We start from the raw sequence: 27,085 nt of genomic DNA, 5'->3' as shown, positions 1-27,085 counted from the left end.
TAATATATGTTATATCGTAGTTATATCTCATATAGCGAAGGACTAATTACATTAAATTAAATTAATAATAAAGTAAATGATAAAAGTAAATGTAACTTGTAAAACTGGAGATGTAATTTATTTAGAATTAAATTCTTGCTTTATGCCTCAAATAGGCAGTACATGAATAATTTACCATTTATCATATTGATTCCAATCAGTTTAATATTCTGAATCTCATCTGCTTGTATCAGATATCAGAAATTAAAGTGATAGAAATTAAAATGATAATTACTATATTTTTAGTCTTTTATTCATATTCGCGACTTTATATATATTTCTGACAGAAATTAGATTACGAGAAAGTACAGCTCACGTAGCGGTAAGTGAAGGAACTATCGAATCATGCAAACTCTGTTCCGTTTCTGCCGTCAATCTGCTATCAGAGATTGTGTGCGCAGATCCTGCTCGATTTTTGTTATCAATTTGCTATCAAATTGCGCCTCACAGATCCTGTTAAATTTCTGCTATCAATTTGCCGTCAGTTATATCTGCAGGCTTTACTCGATTTCTGCCGATAATTTGACATCAAATTTCATTGCGCAGATCCTGCTTGGTTTCTACCGACAATCTGTTGTCAAATTGCGTCGCACAGATCCTGTTCAATTTCTGCCATCAATCTGCCGTCAGTTATATCAGCAGGCTCTACTCGATATCTGCCGAGAATTTGATATCAAATTTCATTGCGCAGATCCTGCTCGGTTTCTGCCACCAATCTGCTATGATAATTTTAAACAAATCCTGTTCAGTTTCTGCTATCAAATTATGTCAGCAGGTTTTGTAACATTTCTGCTGACATTCTGTTATCATTATTTGATATAACAAATTTTTTATACAATCTGCAATCTTACTGTCGACAAAAATTTGTAGCAGAAATTGACAAAATCTGTTTGAACAGATTTTGCTGACTGGGATAATTAGATATTAACATAAAATATTAACATAAAATTCTAATAAGATAATTATATGTAAATACAATTATTTAGATCTTATATTGTATGCATATAATATAACAAGATTCTTTTTAAATAGTTTTTATAAATTTCTATTCACACTAAATGCTTTACTTTCTTTTCGTATCATTTTCAATAATGCTATCGTTGCTATAGTTGTACTTATAAGCATTTTATGCGAAATTGTGGTACGAACAGATGCTTGTCTCAAAATTTATATTCATTTCAATTCCTGTTTAATTGGTTCGATAGTGAGTTTTTAACTGTTTGAATATAGGCGATAGATAAACATGGAGATATCACAAACTTTTGTTATATCAAACAATAATTCTTGCGAAAAAATAAATCATTAAAAAAAATTATTAAAAATCATTAAAAATCATTAAAAATAAATCATTTTAAAAAATTGAAAAAATTAGCAAGTTTCATGTCATTCGCGAATATTAATATATTTATCTTATTCAAATTTATGTAGATAATTTTTAAATAGTAATATATTTACTATTTAAAAATTATCTACATAAATTTGAATAAAATAAATATATTAGTATTCGCGAATGACATAAAATTTGCTAATTTTTTCAGTATAAATACATTGTGAAATATTTTCATTATATGCATTTGCATTTCTTTATATGCAAAAAATTCATTATTTTATTCAGCATTTTTGAAGGTAATTCAGAAGCCAGATCAAAGAAATTCTACACATCATCAGTTTAAAAGTTATGATTGGTATTTATAATGTGTACAGTAAATTACAAAAGTCATTCACATTCTTTCAATTTTGACTTTAAATGACATAAATTCAACAAATTCAATGTAATAAATAAAAAATTAAACAAACTACCAGAAAATATACAAAAGTTTTGAAAGGACTTGGTTAGAGGGCGTGTGAGCGTGTGGTTGTGTGAGACGAATAAGCGTAATAGATATTAAAATTTAGCGATAAAGAATTGCGATACAGACTTAGTTAGTGAAGAATAAGAAGGTAAGAGGAGTTGTGAACTGATAGCATTGGAGGCAGGAGAAGGGAATAAGTAGGAAAGACAGGGAAAGGTGTAAGGTAAGTCAGGAGATAGTTAGGTTATGGCAGACAAGAGAGAGAAAGAGAAAAAGGAGGGATATAAAGGAATAATGAAAGGGAAAGAGAGTAGACAAACGAAATTGAAATTAGAGGAGGTAGATAAGGAAAAAAGAGTTAAATTTAGTCAGGAGAGTCTAGAAAAATTTAGGCAAGAGTTGTTAGAATTTAGAGCAGAGATTAGGAAGGAAATAGAGATTCTAAAAAAGGTATGGAAGGAAAAGTTTAGGACGTTAGAGGAAAGGATAATTAAAATAGAAGAATATATAGAATGTCAAAAAGAAGAGGAAAAGAGAAGGAATGAGATGGAGGATAGATGGAGAGAGAGGGAGGAGAGTGTAGAGGATAGTGAGGTTAGAAGTAATGTAAGCGAGGGCAAGAGTTACAGAAGTTTCAGAAGTTATAGGAGTTATGGAAGTATGTCAGGGAAAAGTGGTAATACATTAGATAGCGTAGGTTTAAGTGATAGGGAAATAGATAAAGTTAGAAGAATGGTAGATGATAAAGAGAAAGAAGAAAGGAAAGACAATATAGTTATAAAAGGAGTAGACATAGAGGAGAAAGATCTGAAAAAATGGGTAAGTGAATTTATAAAAGAAAAGATGGAAATTGAGGTGGAAATAGTAAGTTGCAGGAAAAGTGGTAAGGTATTGATTGCAAAATTAAAAGATGGGCAAATGAAAAGAAAGGTAATGGAGAGCAAAAGTAAATTGAAAGGAGGTAGGATTTTTATTGAAAATGATTTAACGTGGCAAGAAAGAAAGACACAGGAGAAAATAAATAAGTGGGCAAAAGAAGAGAGAGAGAAAGGTAAGGAAGTAAAAATAGGTTTTGCGAGAGTGAGAATAGGAGGTGTGTGGAGGAAATAGGAAGATTTAGAAAGAGAAATGGAGGTAAATAGGAAAAAGGGGGAAGAAGAGAAGAGGAATGAGGAAAAAGTTGAGGATAGGAGGGGTTTTGTTTAAGTCAAGAAGGGGATAAGGGAGCGTGCAGTAGGGATGAGGAAAAGGAAAGTAGAAGGAAAGTATTATTCTGGAACATAGCAAGGATAAATAAGGATAAAGAATGTTGAAAATTTATAGAAGGGTTTGATTTTATAAGTCTATGTGAAACTTGGGTAGAGGAAAAAGATTGGAATAGGATTAAGAATAGATTACCTGGTACGTAGATTACATGGTCATGAATGGAAATGTAGCTTTGCGAGAAAAGAAAAAAAGAAAGGAAGGGCAAAAGGAGGTATGATTATAGGTAAAAGATTAGGATGGGGAGAGAAGGGTAGTGTAATAGGGAAAGAAATAGAGGAAGGAATTGTAATATCTAGGATTCTAAGTGATAAAAAGGAAAAGGAATTTATTGTGGTATCGATATATAATATAGGGGATTGGGAGAGAATAGAAAAGGTAATAAGAAAAACAGTAACAGAAGAAGAGAAGGTTAAGAATATAATAATTGAGGGGGATTTCAATATAAGAATTAGAGAATACGGAGGGCAGGAGGTAGAGAGAGGGGAAGAAGGTAGATGTAGTAAGGATAAGATATTAGGACCGACAGGTAGGAAAATGATAAATTTGATAGAAGAGTTAGGTTGTTATATTTTAAATGGGACTCATAGAGGTGATGAGGTAGGAGAGTTTACATATGTAGGACCAAGAGGTAGCTCGGTTATAGATTATGTTATTGTAAATGAGCCTTGTATTGAGTTGATAGGAAATTTTAAAATAGGAGAGAGAGTGGACTCAGACCACATGCCTTTGATCATGGAACTGAAAGAAGATGGAGGAGAGGAGCCAGCAGAAAAAAAGGATGGAGAAGAAAGAAGAAAAATGGTAATAAGATGGGACGAAGAAACAAGGCAGATGTACATGGAGAATACAGAGATAATAACATGGGAAGACGGTCAAATCGAAGAGCAGTCATTAGAGGATGCTTGGCAAAGTTTGAAAAATATGGTTAACGATGTAACAATAAAAAAGGAAAGGAAGGTGGTTAAAAAAGAGATAGGTCACAAGGATTGGTGGGACAAAGAGTGTACAAAAATGAAGAGGAAGATTCATAGGTCGCTAAAAAACTGGAAGATAGGAAAGATAGGAAGAGAGAAGTACATAGAGGATAAGAAAAAGTTAAGAGAATTGATGGAGGAGAAAAGAAAAAAGAAGAGAGAGGGAGAAGAAGAAGAGTTAAGAAGATTGAAGAATGAGACTGAGGTATGGAATTTTATCAATAGGAAAAGAGGAAAGAAGACATGGATTGATAACAATATAGGTAAGGAAGACTGGAAGAGATATTTTATGGGATTACTGGATGGCACGGAAGAAGAGGAGGATGAAAATTCAAAAGAAGAGGGAAGTACTGACAGAAGAAGGATGGAAGATTCAGATAAGGATGAAGAGGAAAAAGAACTGGGTGAAGAGGAAATATCCAATGCAATAAAAAGGCTAAAGTTAAAAAAAGCGGCAGGAATTGATGATTTACCAAAGGAAGTATGGAAATTTGGAGGATCTTCTGTGAAATATGGAATACGAGAGGTAATAAAGAAAGTGTGGAAGAGCAGAAAGATGCCGGAGGATTGGAATGTAAGTGTGGTGGTGCCGATTTACAAAAAAGGAGACCATGAGAAGACAGAGAATTACAGAGGAATATCATTGTTATGTACAGCCTACAAAATTTACGCAGAGATTTTAAGAAGTAGATTGGAAGAAGAGATAGAGAGGAGAAAGTTGTTACCGGAGAGCCAAGGAGGTTTTCGGAAAGGAAGGGGAACAATAGATAATATATTCATCCTAAACCACATAATTCAAAGGGAAGAAAGAAATAAGGAGAAAAAAGTATACGCTATGTTTGTGGATTTTAAGGCAGCTTTTGACAACGTTAACAGAAGAAAGTTATGGGAGAGCTTAGGAGAGATGGAAATAGAAAAAGGATTAATAAGAAGGTTGGAGAAAATTTATGAGTCAATGGAGATGGCAGTAAGAACCAAGGAAGGATTGTCAAGCAGATTCAAGGTGAAGAAAGGCGTAAGACAGGGGTGTGTGCTGAGTCCACTGCTCTTTAACTTGTATATTGCGGATGTAGATTTGTATATGAAAAGAAAAGGGATTGGGGGAGTAACTTTAGGTAGTAATAGAATCTGGTCGCTTGCGTATGCAGATGACATGGTTTTGTTAGCAAAAAATAGGGAGGCGTTATTAGAAATGATGGCTATTTTCAAGAGATTTTGTAAAGATAGAGATTTAAAACTTAATGCGGAAAAAACAAAGATTTTAGTATTCAATAGAAAAAAGAAAGAGAAGATGGAAAAATGGAAATGGGGCAAAGAGGTGATAGAGGAGGTACAGAGCTTCAAGTATCTAGGATTTACATTTAGTAGGAATGGGGGGTATAAAGAGCATATCAAAGAATTAGCGAGGAAAAATAGATTAGCAGCGAATAAGGTTTGGGGATTAAGTGAGAGAATTTGTAAAAAGGATTTTAGTAGAAGATGGAGGCTGTTTAGCTATTTAGTAGAAAGTGTGATGGCATATGGGGTAGAGATATGGGATTGGGAAGAGAAAAAGGAATTGGAAAAGATTATGCTGGATTACGTGAGATGGCTATTTAAATTAGATTTTTGCACACCTCGGTACATAGTAATGAGGAAATTAGGGATCGATAAATTAAAAATAAAGTGGGGTCTAAGAGTAAGAAGGTATGAAGAAAAGATAAAAAGAATGGAAGAAGATAGGTGGGTAAGAATATGCTGGGAAGAGAAAAAAAGGAATAATTGGGTAGATCAATATAGTAAAGAGAGAGAAAGATATTATAATAGGAATGGTTGGGGTATTTTAGCAGTAGATGATAATATAGAGGAGGAAGGTAATTTTGAAAGGATTATTACAGAAAGAGAAAGAGATGTACAGAGGCAAATAGAGGATGGTAGAATTAGGGAAGCGAAATACAATAAAGATTATAGTGAGATAGTTGCGAAAGGGAGAGTACCAAAATATTTGGAAAAAGAATCGGTAGATAAATGGGATATAAATAAAGGTATTATAGCTTTAGCAAGAATGAGATGTGGAAATATGGAGGAGGAGAATAAATATTGGCTAGAAGAAAAGAAGAGGAAATGTGTACTTTGTGATAAGGGGAGGGATAATTTGAATCATTTTGTTAGAGAGTGTGAAATGACAAAAGGGTGGTTTGACAAATTAGAAATGACAGAGGAGAGTAGGATACAGAGAATAAGGAATGAGGCTTTAGATGATGTTAAAAGGGATATATTGTGTAAACTCTGGAATGAAAAGGCAATGAAAATGAAGGAGAGAAAGGAAATAGGAGAGGGGAGCTAGGTAGATTTTGGAGGAGGAAATGTTTAAAGTTTTAAAGTTAAAGTTTTTGTATATGTTTATGTTATTGTTTTTGATTGTGTCGAAAAAGACTGAATACAGGCTGTGACTAGATAGGATATTTAGACTATAGGATAGATGTATAAGTGTACGATATAGAGAGTGAATGTGGATACAAAATATGTATGTATGAATGAGGCTAAGATAACATTGTAAACCAAGTCCCGCTTCTTGACTGTAAAGTTGAAGTGAATAAAGTTTATATATATATATATATATATATATATATATATATATACAAAAGTTTTGAATTGTATACATATAAAACATTACAAAATATTTGCAAATTCCTTATTAAATTCATTTATTTCCTCTTTTGTCATTGCTCGAAATAAAGGAAGCGAATTAGACTTAATATCACCCGATTGATGTTGAATAATTTCAACATATTTGTACCTCAATATACCTTCTGTCAAATAAGTACCCGGAATTGTTCAATAAAACACAATATATGGTTTAATAATCCAAATTTATTTTGTCGCCTTCAAAATAGGCCCATTTGATGTGATACACTTATGCCAACGAATAATCCAATCGTCGAAATACTTGTTATAGACTCTTTCCGGTATGGTCTTCAGCTCCTTCTGCGAATTTTGTTTTATTGCTTTAATCGACTCAAAACGTCTTCCACGAAGTGGTAATTTGAGTTTGGGGAATAAAAAAAAGTCACACGGGGCCATATCTGGTGAATCTGTGCTTGGTCGATGACATACGTAGAGTTTTTGGCCAAAAATTCGCGTACAAGGATCGATGTGTGGGACGGCGCATTATCGTAGTGCAAAATCCACGAATTGTTCTTCCACAAATCAGGCCTTTTCCGGCGAACATTCTCTCTCAAACGCCTCTCATAACGCCTAGATAATATTGTTTATTGACTGTTTGACCCTCCGGAAGGAATTCCGAGTGGACAACACCACGATAGTCAAAGAAAACAGTCAACAAGACTTTGATTTTCGAGCGACTTTGACGTGGTCTTTTCGGTTTCGGCTCCTTATCAAAGCGCCATTCCGACGCTTGCTGGCTGGTTTGCATGTCAAACTCATAAACCCATGTCTCGTCACCCGTTATGATGCGTTTCATGAATGTAGGATCCGAATTGGCTCGTTCAAGCATGTCTTCAGCAACCTGTTTGCGGTGCTCTTTTTGAAGAAAATTCAGCTCCTTCGGAACAAGCCGTGCCGAGACTCTTCTCATGCCTAAAACGTCAACTAATATGGTGCGAACAGATTCGTGAGATATGCTCAGATCTTGAGCTATCTCTCTTAAGCTTGAATGACGATTTTTCATCACAATTTCTTTCACTTTATCGATGTTTTCTTCAGTCGAAGACGTTGATGGTCGGCCGAAACGAGGCAAGTCTTCAACTTCTCGGCCTTCTTTGAATGCTTTGTACCACTCGTATGCTTGTGTTTTCGATAGAGGTGACTCACCGTAGGCTTTCTCCAACATTTCAACGATTCAGCACAAGAAATTCCGTTGGCAACACAAAACTTTAGGTAAACTCTTTGTTCGATATTTTTATCCATTTTAAAAATCGCAGAGCACACTAGAAGTCGACTAACCTAACCAACAGTAGAGACCCTCTAATCAGAGTCTGGACATAAGATAGCAAGCTCTGATTGGTCCGCCATTTTTCTTCAATTCGCGCTAGTTTTATGAAATTTCTATTGCTATCAAATATAATAAATTATTAAATATTTTAAAAAATACATGGAAATTTTAATTTTTCTTATTTAATTTGTTTTAATATTATTAACTTTGCAGTTTGTTTAGAATAATCTCTTACATATAAAAAGGTATAGAAAAAAATTTGATTGAGTTTATAAATATATAAAAAATAACAATCTGAATAACAGAATAAAAAAAATGTTTTTAAACATTACGAGAGAGAGAGAGAGAGAGAGAGAGTGAGTGAGTGAGAGAGTGAGTGAGTTGAAAATATAAACTTTGATAGTAATTAAATTGAAGTAATCAATTAATAGTTAAAAAAATAATAAGAAATAGGAAATAAGTAACATATATATATACATATACACATCATAAAAAATATTTATTGTATATATTAATTATTTATATTATACATGTAAAAAGTAATACATTATTTTATTTTAAACTATGATGCATCATCATCGATTTGCTATCGTAATATTTACAATTAATTAATAAAATTCTGCCGCACATCCAACCATTATTTATTACTTTACACTCATACGCGCAGTATAAATAAGAGGTTATGAGACATTAACTAAGAGAAAGTGAAGTAGCACATATTTCTCTCTCTCTCTCTCAGGATTTTGAAGAAAAATGTCGGACAATCTAACCTAACCTACTTATGTCCAGACTCTGATTAGAGAGTCTCTAACCAACAGCTGTAAACAAACTGTTCGACCAATTGCGTTAAAACTCTACGTAACAATTAGGTACAGTGTTGCCATCTTACAGAAAAAAATTTTTCTCGTACCTTTTACGCGGGCTTTTTAAATGAACAATTCCGGGTACTTATTTGACAAAAGGTATAGTGGTATTAATCTATGCATTAATCAGTTGTTTCATCATATATTTTTTGTTACGATTGTTTTAATGCATGGATTATATATAAATATATGCATCTGATAATTTAAAAAATTTTATATATAAAATATAATTATAAATATATAATATAATAAATGAATTATAATTATATTATTTTATATAAAAAATATAATTTTATAAATATATAATATAACAAAAGAAAATTGGCATTCTTACAATTTTGAATATAGTATGGTTTTTTACTTCACACATTCATATGTTTGTTTCATTTATTTTTTTGTTACTTTTTTGTTACTTCATTCATTATGTATAAAGTCTTCTCTGTACAGTTAGCAACTTCTTCTTTACAGTGTAATATTTGATCATTATTGTCTTTATGTATTTCTAAATCTAATGAATCTTTACATAAAAGATCATTGATTCTTTTATTATAAATTTCTAAATATGATACTCTAAAAAATTAACAAATTAAATATAAAAAGTTAAATATAAAAAACCACAATCTTTTCATTAATATAATAATTTATAAAGACAACAAAAAATTTCTTTTCAGATCAAATAGATAAACTTTAAAATACTATTCTTTTATTTTAATAAGTTCGCGCCATTATCCGTTGAGCCATGTAATTCCAATAGGCGGCCGTTAGGTAGCGACGTCACTTTATAAAATGATTTATTTATTATATTTCGATTAAAAAATGCAATAATCATTAAAGTGATGGAGCAATGCGAAGCAATTAAGGAGCAATCGTTTTATATTGGATATAATGGCCAAAAACTATTAGAACATATAGTTCCCATAGATGGCCGATAGTTGGCGACGTCGTCACTTGTAAAATGATTTATTTGTTAATTTTCGATAAAAAATTGGAATAATCATTAAAGTAACGATGGAACAATAAGAAGCAATCGTTTTGTACTGGATATAATTACCGAAAACTATTAGAAATATATTTTTGAGTGAACATTATAAATTTTATGTTTTTCGTAAATATTAAAAAAAATATTAATTTTAAAAAGGGAGCAATTGTTGATTCTGACGGAGCAATTAAAGAGCATTCGTTCGAGCTATTATTTATTAAATAATATAAACTTATTTCCGGTGTCCATGTCTTACATCAGAGAGAAGCCTGAGAGCGGCCATGCCCCTGATTTAGGTGGAACCCGTATTTGAAGCGCCCTTAGACCATATAGAAATGGACTGCGCGTTAGTGGTGGGGACTGCTGGCGAGTTGATAGACAAGGACAGCAATCGAAGTGATATATACAATAAAACATACCCTATTCGCGCTAACTCGTATCGTAAATGTATATATATAACAATATGACAGGTTATGGAGAGTTTTATACTTCGTCATATTACTCGAATCACTTTTTCAAATTACAGTTTTATCTTCACTACGTGTATTTTCACTACGTAATAATAACTATATGTCAACACAATGTCCAGAGTTACTTCGAACAGAGTATATTCACAACGTGACAACACAGCATTTGGCAACTGAGGGTCTTAAGGCCTAGTCTCTTCCTTGTCACACACACAGGTTTTATATCTCTTTCTCTTTCCCCCAACTCGGCAACAACCAGAACAAAGGCAATGCGCAGTCCATTTCTATATGGTCTAAGGAAGCGCCTCTATGTCAAAACGTGGACATTGAACTACATAGCCATGTCCATGAAACTTTTCAAAGGGTAACATGCTATGTCCACGATTTGTGGTTCTGTTCCGTGCTATATGCACAAAGTGCCGGCAATATGACTGCAAAAATATGAATGCAAGACAAGTTATGTATACATCTTTAATGTAAATAAGATTTGTGGTCTCTCTTTCTCCATATATATATATATATATATATATATATATATACAGGGTGATTCAAAATAACCCCTGTGTCCCTGAAATTACATATTCGTGAATCAATTCTAAGACGATTTTTCCTTCGGCAAAATTTCGTCCGAAGCTTAGTTTTTGAATTATTAAAGGAAGTAGTTAACGTATGATGGGTCGAATACAAGAGGCAGGCAAGGGTGGCGCGATTCACCGTCAGACGCGGGAGCTTACGCGGGGCGCCTGCTGCGATCAGCTGATCGCTATACACATACAGACACACATGCGAACACATACATTCTCTCTCTGTCTGTCTGTCTGTCTGTCTCTCTCTCTCTCTCTCTCATTCGCTCACTCACCTGTAAAATTTTTTTTTTTTTTTTACGAGAGAGGGGAAAATGCATTTTATGCATACCCACCGGTCGATCCAGTGAGTTATGTGGACCTCGAGTACCAAGTCGAATTACCAACTCGGTACTCCCTACCCACTAAAAACCCCTCTCTTTTCACGAATTTCCTTTAACACACTGTCCCTCTGACTTCCCGAGATCTGTTTTCACATAACGTCAAAAAATAGTTATTATTACCTTGTTCGATGACTTTTGATGTATTGCTGTAATTGCTTGAAGGAGAAATGAATTTTCTGATAGATCGTACGTTCTCAAATTTAACGTAGATATCACGTTGCAAAAGACAAGAAATCCACACTAAATTATTAACTGAAAGTTTTTCTTCTTTCATGAACTGTATTCTTTTATTAAACTTTAACGTAATCACATTTATTTACTCACTCGATGAGACGAGAAATTTACTAATGACTCTATCACTAATCACTATTAATCACTGTCGAATAATAATTGTTGGCGATTAAAAATCACTCGATGAAAGAAACACGCGCGGACACGTTACTACACGACGCGACGACGCGACAATGCGACGATAATTACGACTCGGCGACTGCAAGCAGTTTTTTGTCATGGTAGGTCGCGGTAGGTTAAGGTACTACTGGCGCTATCGAATGCGATCATGTGTTCGATTGAAGAATGCGGTAAACATAATAAACATTTAACATAATAATAATATTAACATGTTAAATGTTTATTATGTTTACCGCATTCTTCAATCGAACACATGATCGCGTTCGATAGCGCCAGTAGTACCTTAACCTACCGCAACCTACCATGACAAAAAATTGCTTGCAGTCGCCGAGTCGTAATTATCGTCGCATTGTCGCGTCGTCGCGTCGTGTAGTAACGTGTCCGCGCGTGTTTCTTTCATCGAGTGATTTTTAATCGCCAACAATTATTATTCGACAGTGATTAATAGTGATTAGTGATAGAGTCATTAGTAAATTTCTCGTCTCATCGAGTGAGTAAATAAATGTGATTACGTTAAAGTTTAATAAAAGAATACAGTTCATGAAAGAAGAAAAACTTTCAGTTAATAATTTAGTGTGGATTTCTTGTCTTTTGCAACGTGATATCTACGTTAAATTTGAGAACGTACGATCTATCGGAAAATTCATTTCTCCTTCAAGCAATTACAGCAATACATCAAAAGTCATCGAACAAGGTAATAATAACTATTTTTTGACGTTATGTGAAAACAGATCTCGGGAAGTCAGAGGGACAGTGTGTTAAAGGAAATTCGTGAAAAGAGAGGGGTTTTTAGTGGGTAGGGAGTACCGAGTTGGTAATTCGACTTGGTACTCGAGTCCCACATAACTCACTGGATCGACCGGTGGGTATGCATAAAATGCATTTTCCCCTCTCTCGTAAAAAAAAAAAAAAAACAGGTGAGTGAGCGAATGAGCGAGAGAGGGGGGGGGAGAGAGAGAGAGAGAGAGAGACAGACAGACAGACAGATAGACAGACAGACAGAGAGAGAATGTATATGTGTTCGCATGTGTGTCTGTATGTGTATAGCGACCAGCTGATCGCAGCAGGCGCCCCGCGTAAGCACCCGCGTCTGACGGTGAATCGCGCCACCCTTGCCTGCCTCTTGTATTCGACCCGTCATACGTTAACTACTTCCTTTAATAATTCAAAAACTAAGCTTCGGACGAAATTTTGCCAAAGGGAAAATCGTCTTAGAATTCGGTCAAGATTATGTTTTTGCAAAAGCATAAAGTTATTTAGAATCATCCTGTATATATATATATATGTATATATATACACACGCGCGCGCGCGCGTGTGTGTGTATGTGTGTGTGTGTGGTATATACGTATGTATGTACGTATGTATGTATAAAAGCAATGCGAGAGTTACGTGAGGAAGCGAGAAGGACGAGTAAAATAACAATAAGAGCGAACGAGATAGAAATAGCACGAGCAACGAGGACTCGAGCTCGAGAATCGGATTTTTCTTGCGCGCTATTATTTTCCTCTCGCTCGCACCTATTACTGTCTCGCTCGCTCCTATTACTGTCTCGCTCGCTTCTATTACTGTCTCGCTCGCTCCTATTATTGTCTCGCTCGTTCTTGTTACTGTTTCGCTCGCTCTCGATTCTTGGGTCCGCTTATCTTTCCGAGCTATCTATCACGATTGTCAAGTGTGACAAAGAAAGTAAGACCATGAGTAGAGAGCGAGCGAGATGATCTATCATCAAAGAGTTCCGAAGTCTCTTACAATCGGTTTCTTCGCTTCCTCTATCCATTCGCAATTCACGAAAATGTAAACATCTTATAAAATAAAAATTGAAACTTTTATTTTTAATTTTATCGGTTTGAAAGTAATTTTAATGAATTAATGAGATTTTGGCGATTAAAATAATATCAAATATGACGTAAATCGGGTAATTTTTAATTAATCTGATAATAAATATTTTATTATAATTATATATTTAATTAAATTTATGCGATTTATATCGTGTTTGGTATTATTTTAATCGCAAAATTCTCATTATTCTATTAAAATTACTTTCAAATGAATAAAAAATGCATTTTATTTTTTGACATATATTCGTGAATATTATAAATGAAGTCTCGTGTAAGAAATTTCGGAATCTGCGGCATCGGGAATTTTTTCGTTATTTATAATAATATATGACTTTAAATTGCCATAAAATAAAAACTAAAGCTTTTATATTTTGTTTGATCTTTTTTGATTAAAAGGGATTAATGAAATTCTTGCGTTTAAAATGACATCAAACATGATATAATTCGGATAATTGTTTCTTATTGTTAGATAAATAAAAAAATTGTATCTAATTGAAAATTATTCCAATGAGAAATGTTGGGTTTAATGTGATTAATTTTTAGTTTTTAGCAATAATCTCGTTAACTCTAAAATTATGTTCAATAACAAACTAGTAGAAATATAAAAAAAATTAGTTTCAATACATTTAATGTTATATTTATTTTTAAAAGAGTTATATATGTTGCGTATCAAATATGTAGTGTTCACGTGACATCTCCTAGAAATGGTCTATAATTGTCTTTCTTCTAAGATCGTTTTAGTAAATAAAATACAATTTATTGAATTTTATATAATTTATCTTTTCTGTTTTCTATCGAGAATAATATTCACGAGAATAATATTCACGAGAAAATATCCTACACACGTATATTACACAAACTTATTTCATTAATAGCTCTCATTAATAGCATCTCATTAATATTGATATTTATAATATATACTTGAATGTGGAAAAGAAATCGCGAAGCTAACAAAGTATAATTTTAATTACGTCTATATGCGGGATGTTATTTCTGAGCTATAAATTGTGGATGTAGCACGGACATGAACCAAAACCGACTGTTTTATCGGCACCTAAAAGTGGATGTGGCCATGTAGTTCTAGGCGGCATAAAATGGATGCACGCGCCGCTAGTGTACGATGTAGAAAAAGCGTCCCATGAAAAATGGCAGCGTGGCCCCTCTCAGGCTTCTCTCTGGCGGTAGTTTGATACAGGCAGAGCTCTGATACAGGCTTAATGTTGCATTCGTATTAAGTTAGCCGGAAATTTTTCAGCCAACCAAAAGTCTCCTTATGGAATCGTTTGTATTTCGTATGAAGATGTTTGAAGTGTGATTAAAAACGTTTATGAGTAATTAGAATAATTATAAAAAATTAATCATTTTTACAGTATGTAGTTAGCCAACATAACTAAATATTAAAAATTCTCCTTATGAATCGTTTGTATTTCGTATGAAGAGTTTTGAAGTATAATTAAAAAGGTTTGTGAGTCATTCGTTTAATTTTAATTAAATTTTTTTATATTGTGAAGTTAGCCGGAAGCTATATAAAATGGACGCCGTCCTGTGATTGGTCGATTTGCTTATGGTAAATACTAAAATTTTCTCATGTGTACTGACTTTAAGTGTAAGCAAAACGAGCAAATTTATCTCTTTTGTAACTTTTAATCCATGACTAATTTATTATTAATTCCGCATAATCGCATAATATATCATGGATCGTGGTGCGTAGATAATTGAAATATGTTTTTCTACCAATAAATAAGTAAATCTTTTATAATTGTTTTATAATGTAGTCATCATTCAGAAAATGATCACAATTTGTGATTATGTATTTAATTGTTATTTTATATTCGCTTTCATATAATAAACTATATAATAATAAAATTTATATAAAAAGATGGTAATATATGTAATCCAATTAATTATAATTGACAAAATAATTTCTTGTGAAAAAATAAAAGTAAAAAATATAGAAGAATTTTTTTTATAGCTTGTATAAAAAATCAGTTTTATGCTAAGTATATTATAATTTTCTGGACTGTAGTAATATTTAATATATAATTTTTGCTATATAAATATATATTTCTGATATAAAATCTATTTCTACAGATAGTAAGATCGGCTGAGTTATGTCACAGAATATCGGAAGGCTTACATCAAAATACGAGAGAGAGGAGATGGCATATATCAATATGAATCCATTGCTGATGTTGTAAGAGCAAAAATAGATATCTCTGTAGATTTTATTATTTTTGCATCCGAAAACTTGAAAGTTGCCCATGCCTTATCAGAAGTAAGTCTTCTTTTGTATTTTCAAATATATATAAGCGCACAGTTTTAGCATATTCTTTTATGTTATCATTTTTTTGTTAATTATTATTGATTATTATTGATTACTTTAATTATTGTCAATTTTTCAGATAGAAGCTAATATAGCCATAATAGATGAATACTACATAATATCTGGTGCAACTTGTTGTAGTAAATTGTAATGGAATCCGTAATGTTATGGGATTGATTCATAAATCAAAAGCACTTTGTCACAAATACAATATTCGTTTTCTCTCTGCCAATGTTTTCGTCAGAATTTTTATGTATATTATCGATCAAAACTTTTCATCACAATCATTTCACTCAAGCATTACCTGGACATGAAGAACAGAAATGTAATATTTTATTGTAGTATTGTATTAATATTACATATGTATATATATATATATATATATATATATATATATACATGATCTGGACATGAAGAACAGAAATGTAATATTTTATTGTAGTATTGTATTAATATTACATATGTATATATATATATATATATATATATATATATATATATATATACATATGTAATATTAATACTGTTGAGTTTATTGCGAGGGAAGGTGCCCTTTATTCTAGAAGGGTATTTGGCAACAGAATGTAGCAGTACACTATTTAAATTCACTCTTTTATTATAGAAAAGCGTTTAGAACAAAAGAAGTACATCGACTAACAATACGTAGCGAACAACGGGGAGACAACCGCGCCACATATATAACTAACAGAACGCTATCTATCGGTTTTCTGCAGTAACTACTGGCGCTAAGACCCTCAAAAAGATACCGGACCTTTTAAACCGGCTCGAGGTCACAAAAGATATATCTACATTCCCCCACTTGAGCTCGAGGCAAGAACGACTAATCTTAGTTAAAGCAAACCAATATATTTGTTACAAAACTTATTTTTCTCTGACGTTACAGCTTTAGTTAGCGCATCTGCTATCATTTCATTGCTAGGGACGTAATTGATTCTTATCACATTATCAGCAACCTTTTCTCTTATAAACTTATATTTCGTATCTATATGTTTCGATCTTGCATGATAATTATCCGAATGCGCTAGTTTTATTGCACTTTGGTTGTCAGAATGCAAACGAATTGGCTCGCGAACACAAGAGTTGTCTATATCTCTAATCAGTCTTTTTAACCATAAAAGTTCTTGAACTGCTAATGCAATCGCGATGTATTCTGACTCGGTGGTCGATAACGATACAGTTTGCTGTCTTTTTGAGCACTAAGATACTGCACAATTTCCTAGCAGGAACACATATCCACTGGTGGAACGACGGCTGTCAGTATCACCTGCCCAGTTGGCATCACAGTATCCGACTAGCTCCATGGATCCAGAGTCGTTAAACTTCAATCGTAAATCCTTGGTCCCTTTTAAATAGCGCAACGTGCGTTTGAGCGCATTCCAGTGCGCCTTTCCAGGATTTTCAGCAAATGAACTCAGCATTGTAACTGCACTGCCTAAGTCAGGGCGAGTGCCTTGATACGCGTACATGAGGCTGCCAACCCTGGCAAAAATGAGACGTTTCATGAACGTTTGTTTGGCGTTTACATGAACGTTTGTGGAAGTTCGTCGAGAGTTTAAAAACGATTAGTAAAGAGTTTGTAGAACAAAAATTGCAACACTGCAGCGTTTGAAAGACGTTTGTACATAGCGTTTTTGAGAGTTTGCATAGCGTTTACATGGCGTATGCAAAGAGTTCTTTAAACATTTATAGATCCTCTATTAAGTGTTTAATTTCATCTTTGGAAACTGCGTGCATCCTCTATTAAGCGATTACCCGACAAAAACAGTACGTGAAATCCACGTTATTACCACGTAGATTAATATCGTTGAATCTACGTGGATATTCAAGTGGATAATCCGCTCAAAAACGGTACTAGAATCTACGTGGAATCTATGTGAAAATTTCATGAACTTTCGAGACATATTACTTTTTTCATTTTTAATAAGTGAATATCTTGGACATTTATAAAAGTATATAAATACACTCGGCCATAAGAATAATTTTATTTTTATTTATATTTTATTTTTAATATACGCAATAAATAGGCTATCTCCCATTTATCCGTTTAATTTCAAATAATCTGTTCCATATTCTGAATCCCAACAAGCGATCCAGATTATTAAACAAATTATTTTAAATTAAATCAGTTTATTAAATTAAACTGACTAAAGAACCGTCTACAATGAAAATAATATCGGTGCAGTGGACGGTGGAGTAAGACTAATGAGTAATGCGAAATGGAAAAGAATCATTCGCTTACGCCTTACTCCACCGTCCACTCCATATTACTTCCATCGTAGACGGTCCTTAAAAGAAAAAATAAACTTCGGATCGTGTTAGTATCAGTTCTTTATATACACTTTATGACGGAAAGTTGAATACGAGTTAGCTAATTTGATGCAGCGCCGCATAGCGGCAAAGCGAGGAAGCATATTCTATATACATATGTACTATTACATTTCTTAGGCGTTTCTTAGGCGTTTCCAAGCCGTTTGTGTAAACGCCGTACAATTCGCCACATTGAAAAAGTATTTGCTGAAAGTGAAAAAACGGTATTGGAAAAAGTGTTTGTTAAACGTTTGAGAAGTCTGATAGTAAACTCTGTACACGAAGATGTATCAACGTTTACTGAACGTACTCTGAAAAATGTTACCTCAGCATTGCAAAACTTTCATGTAACATCATATAAAGAGTTTGTAGAACAAAAATTGCAACACTGCAGCGTTTGATAAGCATTCAAAACCCAACAGCGTTATGTAAGTGCTCTTACAAAGTTTGAAAAGCATATAAACTCTCAGAAAACCCTCACTCAACGGTTGTTAACGCTTTATAAAGTTTCTTATTTTCGCCAGGGAAGTGCTTCTCTGTAAGGAACGCCTTCCATTTCCTTCTTCTCCGCTGCAGTTTTTGGTGACATATCTTTGATTAAGGTTTGGTTAACGTCCAACGGTGTTCTCACTGGATTGCAATTTTCCAGATTAAATCGACGCAGAATATTTTCTATGTATTCCGTTTGATCTAGGAATATTTCTTTGGTTTGCCGATTTCTGTGTATATTGATGCCTAAGATCTTCGAAACCGGTCCGAGATTTCTCATTTTGAATTTTTCTTCCAGCTGGTTTATGATTGTCCGCTTTAGTTCTTGATTATTCGTAAACAATAAGAGATCATCCACATATACTGCCAGATACACGACGCTCCCATTGTTTTCTCTTTGTATATAAAGACTTTGATCAATCTTCGAACGTTTAAATCCCAGCTCAGTCAATACATCATGCAATTTCCTATTCCATGCATGAGCTCCCTGTTTAAGTCCATACATGGCTTTCTTTAGCTTGCAGACTTTCCCTTCAGATCCTCGTTTAATGAACTCTTCGGGTTGTTCCATATATATATTTTCCTCTAAATCGCCGTTGAGAAAGGCCGTCACCACGTCCAAGTGATCTATATCATAATCGTACTTGACAGCCACTGCAAAGAGACATCTAAGAGTATTAAATCTTACAACAGGGCTATAGGTTTCATGGTAATCAATACCTGGAATTTGTTCGTATCCTTTTATTACCATCCTTGCCCTGTACCTCGGCGAACCATCCTTGTGGCCTTGTTTGATCTTGAAAACCCAGCGTGATTTTAACACTCTTCTATTTTCAGGTGGACTACATAATTCCCATGTTTGGTTTTGCATGAGTGCATCATACTCGTCTCTCATTGCTTGCTTCCACTCCTTTTCATGTGGACCTTTCAACGCTTCTTGAACATTTATGGGTTCGGTTTGTGCAGATTCCAACGATGTATTATATGTGATATAATCTTGAAACTTCCGAGGCTTTGGCATACGACTGCTACGACGAATTGCTGTTTCCTCTTCTCTACGTAGCTGTGAGTCATCTACATCATCGTCTTCTTCTTCAGGTGAACTTTCCGATCCGTCATCATCGCAATCCAATTCTTCTGCCTCATTAGCGCTTTTGAAACTTTCATCTGAGCTTTTGGATTCATCCCCCACTGACTCCGCGATGGTTTGAGACTCAATTCCATGTATGACAACGTCACTCGCGACGTCCGCAGACTTCAAGGAAGATCTTCAAGGAAGATCTTCAAGGAAAACAACATCCCTACTTTTAAATATCCTTTTGGTTTTTGTGTCGAACATCCTATAACCTTTTGAGTGTTCCAGATATCCTAGAAACAAACAATCTTTAGATTTTTCGTCCCACTTTTGACGGAGCTCTTTTGGAATATGAGCCAACGCTTTGCAGCCAAAGATCCTCAGGTGTCTCAAGTCTGGTTTTTCTTTTGACCACATCTCATGAGGTGTCTTATATTGCAAACTCTTGGCTGGAGAACGGTTTATCAAATAGACTGCTGTGGAACAAGCTTCAGCCCAGAATTCTTTTGATAGGTTCGCATCAATTAATAGGCATCGAGCTTTCTCCACCACCGTTCGATTGGACCTCTCGGCTAATCCGTTTTGTCGAGGTGAGTATGGAACTGTTGATTGGTGCTTGATTCCTTTTTTTTGAAGAAATTTCCGAAAATCTTCATTGATGAATTCGCGTCCATTATCTGATCGAAGCGCGAGAATACGATGACCAGTTTGTTTTTCCATGTACGCTTTGTATATTTTGAATGTATCAAGTGCTTCATTTTTATATTTTAGGAAATAAATACTCAATTTTCTGGAGTAATCATCTATGAATAAGATAAAATATTTTGATCCACCAATCGATGTTGTCTCCATTGGCCCACAAATGTCGGTGTGAATCAGCTGTAAGGGTTTAGACGTTCTTCTCTCTTTCCTAACATCAGTGTAAAATGGTAGACGTGCCTGCTTTCCTTTTACGCATACTTCACACGACTGTTCACTAGGATCATCGAAATTTAAACCTTGCGCATGTTTATCACGCAAGAGTTTCATGCTCGATCGATTCAGAGCACCTGGCCTAACCTTCTGTGCCACTTATTCGAACTCGTATCAATTTTACATGCGTACGTAACGTTTGATGGTTGCGAAAGTTTATATATATCGTTTACCGGTTTCGCGGTCGCGACTAAATTGTCACCGTTCGTTATTTTACAGACTCTTTCGTCAAACTTTATAGTAAAACCTTTTTGGGTGATCTTACGAACCGACAATAAGTTGACGCTTAAATTAGGAACATAAAGCACGTCTTCTGCTACTATTAGGCGTGTTTCATCGTTTACGAATATCGGTATATTTACTTTGCCACTACCTTTTACTTGCAGTTTTGTATTATCCGCGACAATCACTTTCGATTCACAGAGATCCACGAACGAATCAAAGATGCTTCTATTCAGCGACATATGAGCTGAAGCCGCAGAGTCGATGATCCAAGCCTCGCTTTCCTCGGTCACAATGTCGCTTGCGAGGAATGCAACCTTGCTGTTGCTTTCAGTCTTCTTTTTCGGCTGATCAGTTCGTCTCTTTTCTTTATCTTCTCTTTTCTTTTCGTCGCACTCGTTTGCAAGATGTCCGGCCTTACCACATGACCAGCACTTCATTTTCCGCTGTTTCTGTTTTAATTTTGCGCGTTCGGCCTGCCGCTTCACATGATATGCCGAATCACTATTACCTTGCGATCTTGACCTATCCGAGCAACTGAATTCTTGGAGGAGTTTTGTCTTAACCGAATCACCTGTAATTTCCATTCCAGAATTTTCCAGAGCCATGATCATCGGTTGGTAGCGATCAGAAAGACCAGCCAATAATACTGTTCCAAGCCATTCTTGATTGATTTCAAAGCCAATTGACGAGAGTTGATGTGCGGCCGACATAATTTCATTAACATATCGCTCCATCGAATCACAATTTTCTAATCTAGTTGTTGTAATTTTTCTCAGGAGTCCGACTTTCCTCGTGAGCCCGCTATCTTCAAACGCCTTTTTCAGATTATTCCACGCATCTTTTACGGTAGGCGCGCTTGCCACATGAACATAGATCGTCTCGTCCACGCTGAGAACGATTTTTGCCTTCGCCCTCGCATTTTTCTTGTCAGACGATTCAGTTCCAAGTACTGCTTTCCATAGACCATCCAGCTGCAGACAATTTTCCATCGCGATCTTCCATGTGGAAAAATTCTCTCTTCCTTTGAGCTTAGTAATAGGGGGGAGGTGCGTAATGTCTGACATCTCGTTCGCGAAAAGAACCTTCTAGAACACTGTCCACAATCGAGAAGAAAAAAAATGAGCCTGATACTCGTGTCACACAATTAGCGCGCACTTTTCATTTACGTTCACGCCTTTCCTTTTCTTAGGTACGCATAAACAATGAGAATTGCACTCATAAAAAAAAGACTGCCTTTTTCAGGCCCAAGCGAACAGGCACGTGGCGGGCGCGTGTAACGGCTACGAATTCAACGCCAATCACTTTTCTCGCGGTGTGAACGGGTTCTGGCCCCATAACCTTTGTTGAGTTTATTGCGAGGGAAGGTGGCCTTTATTCTAGAAGGGTATTTGGCAACAGAATGTAGCAGTACACTATTTAAATTCACTCTTTTATTATAGAAAAGCGTTTAGAACAAAAGAAGTACATCGACTAACAATACGTAGCGAACAACGGGGAGACAACCGCGCCACATATATAACCAGAGAGAAGAATGAGAGGTGTCATGGCCCGCTTTTAGGTGATCCCTGAAAGCGATACGCCCTCTGTGGACCTTAAAAACGTGCACTTAAACTACGAAGCCAAGGTGCACGAATGTTCTCAGAGGGTAACATATAAGGTGCACAATTTTTGGTTCTATTCCGTGCTATGTGCACAAAATGTCGGTAGCACCAGTGCTGTATAGCAAGGTGCTTACAATATCAAATAAATTTTAATATAAATGAGAAATGACGAATTTGCGATCCTCTCACACTCTCTCTCTCTCTCTCTCTCTCTCTCTCTCTCTATATATATATATATATATATATATATATATATATATATATAATTTTTTTTTTTGATATATGAATTTGCAATGAGCAGCGACATATTTTTTCTTAAGAACAATTATATGTTTTTTTTACATTAACTGATTCCTCTTATTATTCTATGCATAAAATTATTAAAGTAAAATAATCGAAAAATGAACATTTTATCAGATATTTTATAATTTATATAAAATTATGTCAACTTAAAGAATCAAATATCTCGTTAACTGTTCAATTTTTGACTATACTATCTTTATAACTTTTTACACGGAATATTGCGAAGAATCGATTTATATAAAAAAATTAGGATGGTTCCATTAAAAAATATGAAGATAATCTTGAAATTTCTAAAACGCTTCCACTTACGAAAACAATATTACTAGCATATCATGGTCCTTTTAATCGTACAATTTTCGTAATTACAATTTTTTCATATCTGTAAAAATAGCGTAGATATTTCAAGTGAGCAAAGTTTTATATACATATATGTGTGTGTGTGTGTTTGTGCGTGTTTGTGTGTGTGTGTGTGCGTGTATAGCGTATACGAGTTATGTGAGCAAGCGAGAAGGTAATAAGAGAGAGCGAAATGGCAATAAGAGCGAACGAGATAGCAATAGCACGAGCAACGAAGACTTGGAAATAGAGTCTTTCTTGCAGCCTGGCATACTATTTCTCTCTCGCTCGCTCCTATTACTATCTCGCTCGCTTCTGTTATTGTTTCACTCGCTCTTACGTACTCATATACTGTCATGCTCATCTCGTTATCAAATCTGCCGCTGGCAAGCGGCCGATGACAAATTATGACAAATAAATAAGTTAATTATTTTAAGATATATTTATAAGGGTATAGAAATAATTTTAATGGAATAATGAAAATTTTGCGATTAAAATAACAAACACGGTATCAATCGGATAAACGTAGTTAAATATATAATCAAAATTTTTATTATCAGACCAATTAAAAATTATCCGATTTACGTCGTGTTTGATATCATTTTAATCGCAAAAATCTCAATAATTCATTAAAATTACTTTCAAATGGATATAATAAAAATTAGGAGTTTCAGTTTTTATTTTATAAGATGTTTACATTCGCGAGGAAGCCGAGTCCGCTTATCTTTACGACCTGTCAAGTGCGAGAGCGACAGCGAAACCGCGAGTCGAGAGCGAGCGAGATGACCTATCATCAAAGAATTCCGAAGTCTCTTACAATCGGCTTCTTCACTTCCTCTATCCATTCGCAATTTACGAGATTATAAAGTAAAAACTGAAACTTTTATTTTTTATTTTATCGATATGAAAGTAATTTTAATGAATTATTGAGATTTTTGCGATTAAAATGATATCAAACACGACGTAAATCGGATAATTTTTAATTAGTCTGATAATAAACATTTTGATTATATATATTTAAATACATTTATCCGATTGATACCGTGTTTGATGTTATTTTAATCGCAAAATTTTCATTATTCCATTAAAATTACTCGCATACCCTTATAAATATATCTTAAAATGATTAACTTATTTATTTGTCACAATTTGCCATCGGCCGCTTGCCAGCGGCAGGCTTGATAACGAGATGAACATGACAGTATATGAGTACGTAAGAGCGAGTGAAACAATAACAGAAGCGAGCGAGATAGTAATAGGAGCGAGCGAGATAGTAATAGGAGCGAGCAAGATAGAAATAGTACGAGCAACGAGGACTCGAGCTCGAGAATCGGATTTTTCTTGCGCGCTATTATTTTCCTCTCGCTCGCTCCTATTACTGTCTCGCTCGTTCCTATTATTGTCTCGCTCGTTCTTGTTGCTGTTTCGCTCGCTCTCGATTCTTGGGTCCGCTTATCATTCCGGGCTATCTATCACGACTGCCAAGTGTGACAGAGAAAGCAAGACCATGAGTAGAGAGCGAGCGAGATGACCTATCATCAAAGAGTTCCGAAGTCTCTTACAATCGGTTTCTTCGCTTCCTCTATCCATTCGCAATTCACGAAAATGTAAACATCTTATAAAATAAAAATTGAAACTTTTATTTTTAATTTCATCGGTTTGAAAGTAATTTTAATGAATTAAAGAGATTTTTGCGATTAAAATGATATCAAACACGACGTAAATCGGGTAATTTTTAATTAGTCTGATAATAAAAATTTTATAATTATATTTAACTAAATTTATGCGATTTATATCGTGTTTGATATTATTTTAATCTCAAAATTCTCATTATTCCATTAAAATTACTTTCAAATGAATAAAAAATGCATTTAATTTTTTGACATATATTCGTGAATATTATAAATGAAGTCTCGTGTAAGAAACTTCGGAATCTGCGACATCGGGAATTTTTTCATTATTTATAATAATTTACGACTTTAAATTGCCATAAAATAAAAACTAAAGCTTTGATATTTTATTTGATCTTTTTGATTAAAAGGGATTAATGAAATTTTTGAAATTGAAAATTATTCTAATAAAATATTGAGTTTAATGTGATTTCAATCGTAAAAATCAAATTAATTCTAAAGTTATGTTCAGTAAGATAAATTAAGTAAAGTACAATGCAACATTTTATACAATGTAGTCTTATTTTCAAAATTATAGTTTAAATTAGACACTATTAATTTATTAAAATAAAACTATAATTATGAGAAATTAAGAGTTTTATTATATACATGTACACATTGATTTTTACGATTGAAATCACATTAAACCCAATATTTTATTAGAATAATTTTCAATTTTAAAAATTTCATTAATCCCTTTTAATCAAAAAGATCAAATAAAATATCAAAGCTTTAGTTTTTATTTTATGGCAATTTAAAGTCGTGTATTATTATAAATAATGAAAAAATTCCCGATGTCGCAGATTCCGAAGTTTCTTACATGAGACTTCATTTATAATATTCACGAATATATGTCAAAAAATTAAATGCATTTTTTATTCATTTGAAAGTAATTTTAATTGAATAATGAGAATTTTAAGATTAAAATAATATCAAACACGATATAAATCGCATAAATTTAGTTAAATATAATTATAAAATATAATTATAAAATTTTTATTATCAGACTAATTAAAAATTACCCGATTTACGTCGTGTTTGATATCATTTTAATCGCAAAAATCTCTTTAATTCATTAAAATTCAAACCGATGAAATTAAAAATAAAAGTTTCAATTTTTATTTTATAAGATGTTTACATTTTCGTGAATTGCGAATGGAGAGGAAGCGAAGAAACCGATTGTAAGAGACTTCGGAACTCTTTGATGATAGGTCATCTCGCTCGCTCTCTACTCATGGTCTTACTTTCTCTGTCACACTTGACAATCGTGATAGACAGCTCGGAAAGATAAGCGGACCCAAGAATCGAGAGCGAGCGAAACAGTCCCAGGGAGAAACGCGAGATCGGAAAGACGTCTATTAGATGTCGGAGCCATCTAGTCTAAAACAACGTCTAGAAATATCTTAATTAGATGTCATGTGATTTTGTGTCATTGTGACACATTGTGTAAGAAAACGTTTTTTTACAATTAAAACCTAATTCATACAATAGCGGTGCATTGTTTATAAAATTTTATGCAATATTGCATATGATTTTGAAAAGACGTCGAATCGACATCGATACGACATCGATATCGATGCGCGCAGCGGCTATTTCGCTCTGCTGCTGCTAAGCGAGCTGATTGGCCGTATGTCTTTTGTTATTATCAATCGCGTCGCGCGTGTGTCGTCCCGCTGGCTCGAGCGGCCGACATCTTGGATCCAGCGTGTGTAATGTGACCGCGGTTGCCTGCATTCTCTTGTCGTGTCTCCAGATTTTTGTCGCGATCGAGAGTGCGTTCCACCTTCTCTCCTTGTGCGTTGAGATCTGTATGCTCGTAGGCTCGTGAAAATTATTTGCATTACAAATCAGCCAGCGGGACGCGTCTTCCCGCTGGCTCGAGCGGCCGGCATCGGGCGGGAGTGCGTTCCACCTTTTCTCGTTGTGCGTCGGATCCGTGTATGTAGGCTCGTGAAAATTATTTACACAAATCAGCCAAAGGAGGTCACCTTCGAGGGTCAATATATGGATGAAGATGAGAGGCCGGTAAGTGCAATTGAATTGTAAAGTTAAAATATATTTATTCAATATTAAATAAAAATTAACGCTTGTTAGAGTTAGTTTTTCGTGCTTCCTTTTTATTATGCTTGTATACAATGTTACAGACGTTTTTTCAGGCATATTTCCTTCGGCCATCATCGGATGGTAGCCAGAACAAAAAGAAAAAAAATGCGCCGAAACGTCTGTAACAT

At 34.3% G+C, this 27,085-nt stretch overlaps 1 long non-coding RNA gene and 1 pseudogene across 2 annotated transcripts in view; one reads left to right on the top strand and one right to left on the bottom strand.

Moving 5' to 3' along the window:
• The window catches only part of LOC145964077 (F-box only protein 21-like), a 365,010-nt pseudogene that overhangs the window by 147,793 nt on the left and 190,132 nt on the right, over positions 1 to 27,085 (bottom strand). The gene's annotated exons all lie outside the window — the stretch shown is intronic.
• Positions 15,139 to 16,087, top strand: LOC145964121 (uncharacterized). Its single transcript, XR_014436347.1, has 3 exons — positions 15,139 to 15,235; positions 15,624 to 15,807; positions 15,935 to 16,087. It is a non-coding gene; the product is annotated as an uncharacterized LOC145964121 (long non-coding RNA).

This window comes from Camponotus vicinus, unplaced genomic scaffold (assembly GCF_025532165.1).
Source record: "Camponotus vicinus isolate PSW18456_S1 unplaced genomic scaffold, iyCamVici1.0 SCAF_13, whole genome shotgun sequence".
Classification (NCBI taxonomy): Eukaryota; Metazoa; Arthropoda; class Insecta; order Hymenoptera; family Formicidae; genus Camponotus; species Camponotus vicinus.
Note: the sequence above shows the minus strand (reverse complement) of the source record. Positions and strands in the feature narration are given on the sequence as shown.